This window comes from Nelumbo lutea, chromosome 1 (assembly GCF_056320005.1).
Source record: "Nelumbo lutea isolate HS-2025 chromosome 1, American lotus-T2T, whole genome shotgun sequence".
In the NCBI taxonomy this organism is placed as follows: Eukaryota; Viridiplantae; Streptophyta; class Magnoliopsida; order Proteales; family Nelumbonaceae; genus Nelumbo; species Nelumbo lutea.
The window spans coordinates 211,403,097-211,412,750 of NC_142684.1; positions in this window are offsets into that span (position 1 = coordinate 211,403,097).

Consider the following 9,654-nt stretch of genomic DNA (forward strand, 5'->3'; position numbering starts at 1 on the left):
TTAGAGACAACTGTGAAAGAGTATAATGGCAGCAATAGGAGATGGCTACAAAGATCAGAAACCTAGTGTAGTAATTTCCTCCGACTACCTAGAGTACAAATGACCTCAATTAAGCTAAATGGGGAGAACTATGTTCCATGGGCTAAATCAGTGGAAGTTTTTCTCAAGACAAAGAAGAAAGCAAAGCATGTTAGAGATGAGAAGCCACCGGTTGACTCTCCAAGGTTTGATGATTATGAACAAGAAGATGCTCAAATCATGACTTGGCTGTGGAATAGTATGGAACCCAAAATCAGTGCCAACTTCATGTTCCTTGATACGGCTAAGGATATATGGGAGCATGCTAAAAAGCTATATTCTGGACAAGATAACATAACAAGAGTATATTAGCTGTATCAGGAGTACTTTGATTTACAACAAGGAACCAAAACACTAGAAGAGTACTATGCCTGCATGAAGAATATAAGGAATGAACTCAATGTCTATCATCCCCTTACTCCAGATATTCAAGTTCAACAACAGCAAAGGGAGCAGCTAGATGTTACAAGATTTTTAGTGGGGCTGAAGTCAGAATATGAACCAGTTAGAGCTCAAACATTGGGGGGCTCTACTCTTCCTACACTTGAGGAAGTATTCTCAAGATTTCGTAGAATCTCTTTGGGCCAGACAGAGAACCCCACACAGTATGATAGATCAGCACTTGTGATAGCTAGAGGTGGTGGACATAGTACAAGAAGGGGAGGTCATTCCAGAGGGGCTCGTGGCAATTCCATGATTGGTAGGGGTGACCATGACTCAGGGGGAGGCCGTGGCAGAGGAAAAAATAACTCTACAAGGAAGTGTACTCATTGTGGCAGGGATGGACACACAGTGAATTTCTGTTATGATCTACATGGCCCTCCCTCTAAATGGGCTAATCATGCTGTAGCAAGCGAGGTTGCTATTAGTGACAGTAAACTGACAGACCTAACTCCTTCCACATCTACATCTACTTCTGGGAGGGAGATGGTGAGTGTTCCGCGTGATGAGTATGAACGGTTCCTTCAAACTACTTCACGGCATGCCACTGCCACATATGCCCAATCAGGTATCGCTTGCATGTCATCTAAAACTCCTTCCTAGATTATTGACTCTGGAGCCTCAGATCATATGACCGGGACTCCAGGTGTGTTTTCTTCTCTTGCTGAAACCTCCACACCACAAACTGTTACACTTGCCAATGGGTCCTCATCTCCCATCTGTGGTGTTGGTAATGTTGACTTGGCTTTTGTCCCTTTATCATTTGTTTTATATGTACCTAAGTTTCCATTCAATCTTATGTCTGTTAGTAAAATAACCAAAGCTCTTAACTGTTCTGTTACCTTCTTTCCTTCCACTTGTGTTTTTCAGGATCTCAAGACGGGGAAGAAGATTGGTGGGGGGCATGAAGCTGGTGGATTGTATTACCTTGACGGCGGTGGATCTTCAATTGCACTTCAGACTTCCCTTGCTCCTCTACAATGGCATTGCCGACTGGGACATCCATCTCTCAAGGTCCTCAAGATGTTGGTTCCATCATTGAGTCAGTTGTCAGTTTTACAATGTGAGTCATGTCAGTTTGGTAAACACCGTCGTGTGTCCTTCAGTCCAAGAGTTGAGAGTTGTATGTTGAGTCCTTTTTCTTTGGTTCACTCAGATGTTTGGGGTCCGATCAAAATAGAGTCTTATAATGGGTACAAGTATTTTGTCTCCTTTATTGATAATTGTTCAAGAATGACATGGATTTACTTAATGAAAGAAAGAAGTGAATTATTTTCCATTTTTCAAAAATTCCATGTTGAAATACGCACACAATTTGGTGTTTCAATCAAAGTTCTTCATTCAGATAATGGTCGTGAATACTTTCTTACTGTATTTCAACAGTATTTAGAATAGCATGGCATTATTCATCAGACCTCGTGTGCTTTCACCCCTCAACAAAATGGGGTGGCTGAACGGAAGAATCGTCATCTTCTTGAAATTGCTCGGTCTATGCTTCACCACATGCATGTTCCTAAACGGTTTTGTAGTGATGCTGTACTCACTGCATGTTTTCTCATTAATCGGATGCCCTCTTTTAGTCTTCATGGTCGGTCCCCCTTCTCCATCTTGTTTCCCACTTTATCTCCGTTTCCATTAACTCCTCGTGTCTTTGGTTGTGTGTGCTTTGTTCATAATCTGAGTCCTGGAATAGACAAGCTAGATGCACGCTCAATTAAATGTGTCTTCCTTGGCTACTCTCGGACTCAAAAAGGGTACCAGTGTTATAATCCTATTGCCCGAAAGTGCTATGTCTGCCCTGATGTCACATTTTTTGAGTCTGTCCCCTTCTTCTCCAGTTATGAAGCACCCTTGTCCTCACCCTTACCTCCTCTTCCTCTTCCTGTCAGTGATTCAGTTCCAGAGGCTGTTGTTGGAGTAGACTCATCTCCTCATCCAGTGCAGGTCACCATTGAACGACCACCGATCCGACAAGTGTATACACGTCGAACGACACCGGCCCCTCCTCCTGCTTTTACCTCATCTGCGGATCCTCTCATGGCTCCTATTGCTGAACCTTCAGATCTTGACCTACCCATTGCCTTACGGAAAGGTAAACGTAGTTCCACACTCCATCCCATTTCCAATTTTATTTCATTATCTCGTCTTTCTGCCTCACATCACTAGTTTGTTTCACTTTTGTCTTCTATTTCCCTACCTAACAATGTTCAAGAAGCTCTTAGTTCACCTGGATAGCGGCGGGCAATGGAGGAGGAACTTTCTGCTCTTCAACATACTCAAACGTGGGAGCTTACTAATCTTCCACCTGGGAAGCATGCTGTGGGCTGTAAATGGGTGTATACTGTGAAATACTTGCCGGATGGTAGTGTGGAGCGTCTGAAGGCCAGACTTGTTGCTAAAGGTTACTCACAGGTGTATGGTGTGGACTATATGGAGACATTCTCTCCGGTGGCTAAAATTGGTTCTGTTCGTGTCCTAATTTCCTTGGCAGTTATGTATGATTGGCCTCTCCTTCAACTTGACATAAAGAATGCCTTCCTCCATGGTGATCTAGTGGAGGAGGTATATATGGAGCAACCACCTGGGTTTGTTGCTCAGGGGGAGGGTGGTAAGGTGTACAAGCTGAAGAAAGCAATTTATGGGTTGAAGCAATCTCCACGTGCTTGGTTTGGGAAGTTCAGCGAAGTGGTGAAGAGTTTTGGAATGAAGCAATGCCAGGTTGATCACTCAGTGTTCAGCTATGACTCGGAAGCTGGGGAGATTTTATTAGTGGTCTATGTGGATGATATTGTCATCACTAGTAGTGATAAATTGGGGATTGGCAAACTAAAGGTATTTCTGCAAAATCATTTTCAAACAAAGGACCTTGGAACATTAAAGTATTTCTTGGGAATAGAGGTTGCCAAGTCAAAACAAGGTGTGAATTTGTGCTAAAGGAAATATGTCATTGATCTATTGGAAGAAACAGGACTGTTAGGTGCAAAACCGGCTGAGACCCCTATGGAACCAAATGTTAAGTTGAGCAGTGATACAGGAGAAGTATTTGAAGATCCTCAAAGGTATAGACAACTAGTGGGAAAGCTGAACTATCTGACTATCACGAGACCCGACATCTCCTTTGCAGTTAGTGTGGTGAGCCAATTCATGCAGAACCCTCGTATACCTCACTGGGATGCAGTCTTTAGAATTGTGAGGTATCTGAAAGGAGCTCCAGGCCGTGGGCTATTGTATAAACCAGGAGGAAAACTTGAAGTAGTTGGGTATACAGATGCAGACTGGGCAGGCTCAGTGAGTGACAGAAGATCTATTACAGGCTATTGCACATTTCTGGGAGGAAATCTTGTGACATGGAAGAGTAAAAAGCAGACGGTTGTAGCCAGAAGTAGTGCTGAAGCCGAATATAGGGCCATGGCTCACACTACTTGTGAATTACTGTGGCTGAGGAATCTCCTACAAGAAATTGGGTTTCACATGGATAAACCTATGAAATTGTACTGTGACAACCAAGCTGCACTACATATCTCATCCAATCCTATCTTTCATGAGAGAACAAAGCACATAGAGGTTGATTGCCACTTTGTAAGAGAGAAGGTTCTTGCTAGAGAGATAAATACAAAACATGTGGGATCCAATGACCAGTGGGCAGATTTGTTTACAAAAGCTCTAAGCTCAGGGAAAGTGAACTATCTATGTAACAAGCTGGGATTATATGACATATATTCTCCAGCTTGAGGGGGAGTGTTAAGATGTGCCGAATAGGGGTAGTTTAGTCTTCTTCTGTTTATTAAGTAACTTGCTTATGTGGCAGTGTTATTAGAGTTACTCTGCCCCACACTTAAATAAGGTCATTTCTGTCTTTGTAACTATGATTAGAATCTAATATAGATTAAGGGGGTCGATTGAATGGGTTAACCATCAGATTTTCGACAGACCCTTCTTCTTCTTCTTCTTCTTCTCTTCTTCTTCTTCTCTTCTTCTTCTTCTTCTTCTTCTTCCTGTTCGGACCACTGTAGCAACAGTCGAAACAGTGCTAATATCATCTTCCCTTCAAAGAGATCTACGCAATCACCTTGATGTTCTTATTTTATTTTATTTTTTGTCTTCTGTTGTTATATCAGATATGAAAGCGGGGATGAACCAGATATTCCGAAGTTTCACTATGGTTCACATTATTCTAGTGCGGGAATTGTATTATTTTATCTTTTACGCCTTCCCCCATTCAGTACAGAGAATCAGAAGCTGCAAGGAGGCCAATTTGACCATGCCGATCGCCTTTTCAATATTGTAAGAGATACATGGTTAAGTGCAGCAGGGAAGGGTAATACATCAGATGTGAAAGAGCTCATTCCAGATTTCTTTTACATGCCCGAGTTCCTGGAAAACTGGTTTAATCTTGATTTGGGGGAGAAACAATCAGGAGAGAAGGTTAATTTCACTTTCTAATCTTTAGTTAATTTTGACTTCTCACAGATATTTCTGGGAACTGTACTGTTGAAGGGTACCATTGGTCGCAAAATTTTGACTTATTTCATTTCACTGAAAATTGTAATTTGGTATTTGCTCAGGTTGGTGATGTTCTGTTGCCACCATGGGCCAAAGGCAGTGCCAGAGAGTTCATCAGGAAGCACCGGGAAGCTTTGGAATCAGATTATGTTTCAGAAAATCTGCATAATTGGATAGATCTTTTCTTTGGATATAAACAGAGGGGAAAGGTAGTTACTGAAATTTCCTTTGTTTAGGCCTTTTTCTGCATTGATATTTGAATAGCAGCTAACTCACATTGAATGGATCCTCTGATAACTATTTATCATAGTGAGAGGATATGTTTTCATCTACTTTAAAACTTTATTTTATTTTATTTTTTTGATCAGTAAAGTAGATTTTATTAATTTAAATTTAAATTTAGTAAAATATGCTGGAATATCCAACAACACAAAAATTCATTAGAGGCTTACAAAGATGCCCAAAACAATTACCGTCTCATGGCCCCCTGTTTTGCTAGAGCATGAGCCATCCCGTTTCCTATTTTTCTCACCCATTTGAAATTAGCATTTAAGTGCATTGACAGGCTTTCAACTTCCTTGAAAGCATGCCTGAATGTCCAAGGTACATGACAGCTGCACTTTGTCCAAGATATGACCAACTTTGAGTTCCCTTTCACTTCCAATTGTTGGAAGCCCAATTGCTTTGCAATTCTTAGGCCTTGCAGTAACACTATTAATTCAGCTTTCAAAGAATCTCTTACTCCATGGTACATGACAACTGGAATGCTTGGAAGAACTGGTGGGGCAATTTTCCATTTCAATAAAAATTAGGAGATCCAATAATGGCAGAGAGTGGGCTTTGATAAATGTTCATGGTTCAAATTCCTATAGAGATGGGGATTTTTTTGGGAAGAGTTGGGGGCAATTAGAGGTTTATGGGAGGGGCCTTGGTATTTGGAAGGTGATTTTAATGTCATAAGATTTACATCAGGAACCAACAAACCTAGCGTAAGAATAACTACAAGCACGAGAAAGTTAAATGCTTTCGTGGATATCTTTGAGTTTATGGAGGAGATCCCACTGTTACAAGTAGAGTACACCTGGTCAAAATTTTAGGAGTCCCCGACTTGCTCTAAATTGGATAGGTTCCTTTCGTAAGTAGATTGAGAAAGATTTGCGAAAGTTTAACCTCTCGAGCCATGTCTAGAGTAGCCTCCCTATTAGCCTAGCTCAGAATTTTTCCTACAAAGGTCCCTCACCCTTCAAATTCGAAAACATGTGATTGGAGGACCCCACCTTTGTGGAGAAGGTAAGAGTTGGTAGGGAAAAGTTAAGGGTAGTGGTACAAAGAAGGGGTTAAGGTTCTCTAGATGCTTTAAAAAGTTAAAAGAAAATTAAGGCTTGGAACAAAGAACAATTTAGGAGGGTGAAGGAAACAAAGAAGAGAATCTCTTCAAGGATAGTGGAGTTGGATGGTAAAGAGGTTGTTAGAGAAATCAGTGGGGAGGAAAGAGATGAAAGACAATTTAAAGTTTGAATAGGAAATGTTGAGACAAGAAGAAATTTCCTGGAGGCAAAAATCTAGATGTAAATGGCTGGAGGAGAGAGATAGTAACACAAAATTTTCTTTTATTCTCTAGCTAATGGAAGGAGAAGAATCTAATAGCTAGCACTGAAGTGGATGGTCAAGGGGTAACAAGGGAGGAGAAGGTAATCAAAGTTTTTATGGACCATTTTAAGGCTTTATTTGCCACCTCAAGGGTGCGAAGCTCAAACCTCCTAGACTTGGCTTGGGATAGAGTGCTAGAGGACCTCTTTGCATGCCTAGAAAGTATGTTAACACTTGGGGAGATTAAGGAGGTAGTGTTTTCGATGGAAAAATCTAAAGCCTTGACACCAAATGGATTCTCTGAAGGGATAGGAAATCCATCATATGGATGCCCAAGATTGCAGAATAAAGGGGGCGAATTTCAAAAATTTTTTCTTTCCCTTCAACTGGGAATCGAATTTCCTATTTAGAAAATCATATTTTCAATGATCATTCTTAAACCATAAACTGAACCAGATTTGAACCAAAAGGAAGAGAGAGAGATAATACCTGATACAGAGATAATATCTCTCACTAGAGGTGTTCACGCCCAAAGTAGAAACCAAAATCTGGTCCCACTGAAGATGGTGCAGTGCAAGGTGGAGCAGAATCAGCAGTGTCCTTAAGAACATGATTCTTCCCAAGAATCATCTGGACGGCTTGTGAATACAACTCCTACCAATCTTTTCTCCAAAAGATTAGAATCAAGATCCAATCTTGATTTCTCCCAAGGAATGGAGATCGAACTGCTATAGGCAGCGGCTGCAGGAAGGAGGCGGCTAAAGAGAATTTGCAGGGTGCAGAATTCTCTCTTCTGTGATCTCAGCTCTGAAGACAAGATTGCTGGTTGTCTGTGTGTTGAATGTCTAAAGGCTGCCGCCCCCTCTTCCTTTTATAGACTTAAAGGGATCAGCTCCTAATCCCATTAGGAGTTGCTAACCCAAATCATATCTGGATTAGAAGTCCCTTTAAAATAAGGGATAATCCCTATCTTATCTACAGATTAGATCAGCCAGTTCCTAATCTAATTAGGAAGTTTCCAAATCTAAATCTCATTTAGATCTTGCACTCTCTGAGTTGATAGGGTGTGGGCCAAATCCTATCAACTGATCTTATCTCAGAATTCGTCCCTTAAAGGCTAATCAAATTAGCCTAGTTTGAAATGGGCTTAAGGCCCATTTAGGGTTATGTATTCATTAAGCCTTCCAAACTACTGTCCAGCTGGGCATCCTTGCATGGCGTGGGACCCAAACATTGATCTACACATCAGCCACATGGGTTCAGCCCAACATTTGTTACAAGGCTTGGCCGAATACACTGTTATGGACAGTGCACCCCCTGAAACCCATCAGATGGGTTCTATGGGCCCAACACTTACCCTAAGTGGTCCCTGGGCCAAGCCACCTTGTAACACCCAGGGACTGTGGGCAGATGCAAGATTAGCCCATCAGGTATTATTCTCAATGGCCTTACACTTAACCTCTCAGCCCATAATGATCATACACTGCTTGACAAGAGAGGACCTCTTCCTCGGCTGTAAGGAACAATGTTGCACTCTCAAGTATAGATCCCGGGAATTAAAACCTTTTGCAAATCATTTCGAAACCATAATTTATACACTTTTATATCTCATATAAAATATATTTTGCAAATCAAATTTCAAATATTGAAATCGGCTGCCGACAGTCTTGGTTTCCATCAGTGAGAGTGCATCCCCGATCATTACCTTTGTCCTACAAAGGGACTGATCATATCACTATGATCACCCACTCAGATGAATTCTCAGTCCCAACATACCCAGGTTTTGACCCCCACTAAGGATCTCATTGATTGGTACATCAAAGACAGCCCAATCCGGCACCTAGTGCAGTATCATAATCGAGTTTAGGGGTCGGGTGTAACTTTCCAGTTTTGCCCATCAATCTCCAAAGTCTAGGTCTAGGGCAATACTGGAAATCTGGTCCAGTTCAAAGATTCAATTAATTCCACACTGTGTGTGCCTAGGGTTTCATCCCGGTAGCTGAGACAAGCCACCCCAGACCGATCCACTGGCTGTGAACATTCTAAACTAACACGAGTCTCATTAAGTGTCTAGTTTAAGGGTATTACACAGAAACATACCAAGAGAACATGAATCAAATATGCACTTTTATTTATTTACAATAAACTCATAAAGTACATCATTTTGATTGAAGCTATGGGCATACAAAACTGTCTAACATTCTCCATGGCTTTTTATCAAGAATGTTAGGAAATCCTAAAAGATGACCTAATGAAAGATTTTTCATGAAAGGGAAATCTCTTAAGGAGGAAATTCAACTTTTATTGCTTTAATCCCCAAGAAAAATGTAGCTAAAGTACCCATGGATTTTAGACCTGTTAGAGAATATCAAACTATTCAAGGACCTCATCTGACAGCTTAAACTTTCAAGTTGAATGCTTCTTTGAGATGGTATCAGAGCCAAGTTGACCAAGTGGTCTACTATTCGATCCTCATTACCCTCATTATAATTAATTAAGTTGGGCATGTGCTTGTTCATACAAGCCCAATGGACTTTCATGTGAGTCGGCAAAATGTTAACATTTTTAGTCATAAGTAAATTAATCTAAGCGCGACCTTTTTTTGGTATTTAGTGCATTAATAACTTCCCCCTTGACCCCTTTTTCCCCAAAGTGTTGGTTGCGGGATTCGATTCCACATCAATGCTGGTGCCCTGGAACAAACCAGTTAACACACCAATGAGCTAGCCCTCGGTTTTCTTCCATGGATCTCTTGTCTCAATAGCTAACCAGAGAACCATTCAACTTAAAAGCTTAAGCTGTTAGGTGAGGTCCTTGCATAGGTTGATATTCTCTAACATGCCCCCTTACATGAAAGCCCATTGGGCTTGAAGCGTGGATAGCACAGGTCCACCCGTACCTTGTTCTGAAACTTAATTAATTATAATGGGGGTGACAAGAATCGAACGTTAGACCACTTGGTCAAAGTGGCTCTAAGACCATCTCTGAGAACCATTCAACCTAAAGCTTAGGTTGTTAGGTGAGGTCCTTGAATAGGTTATT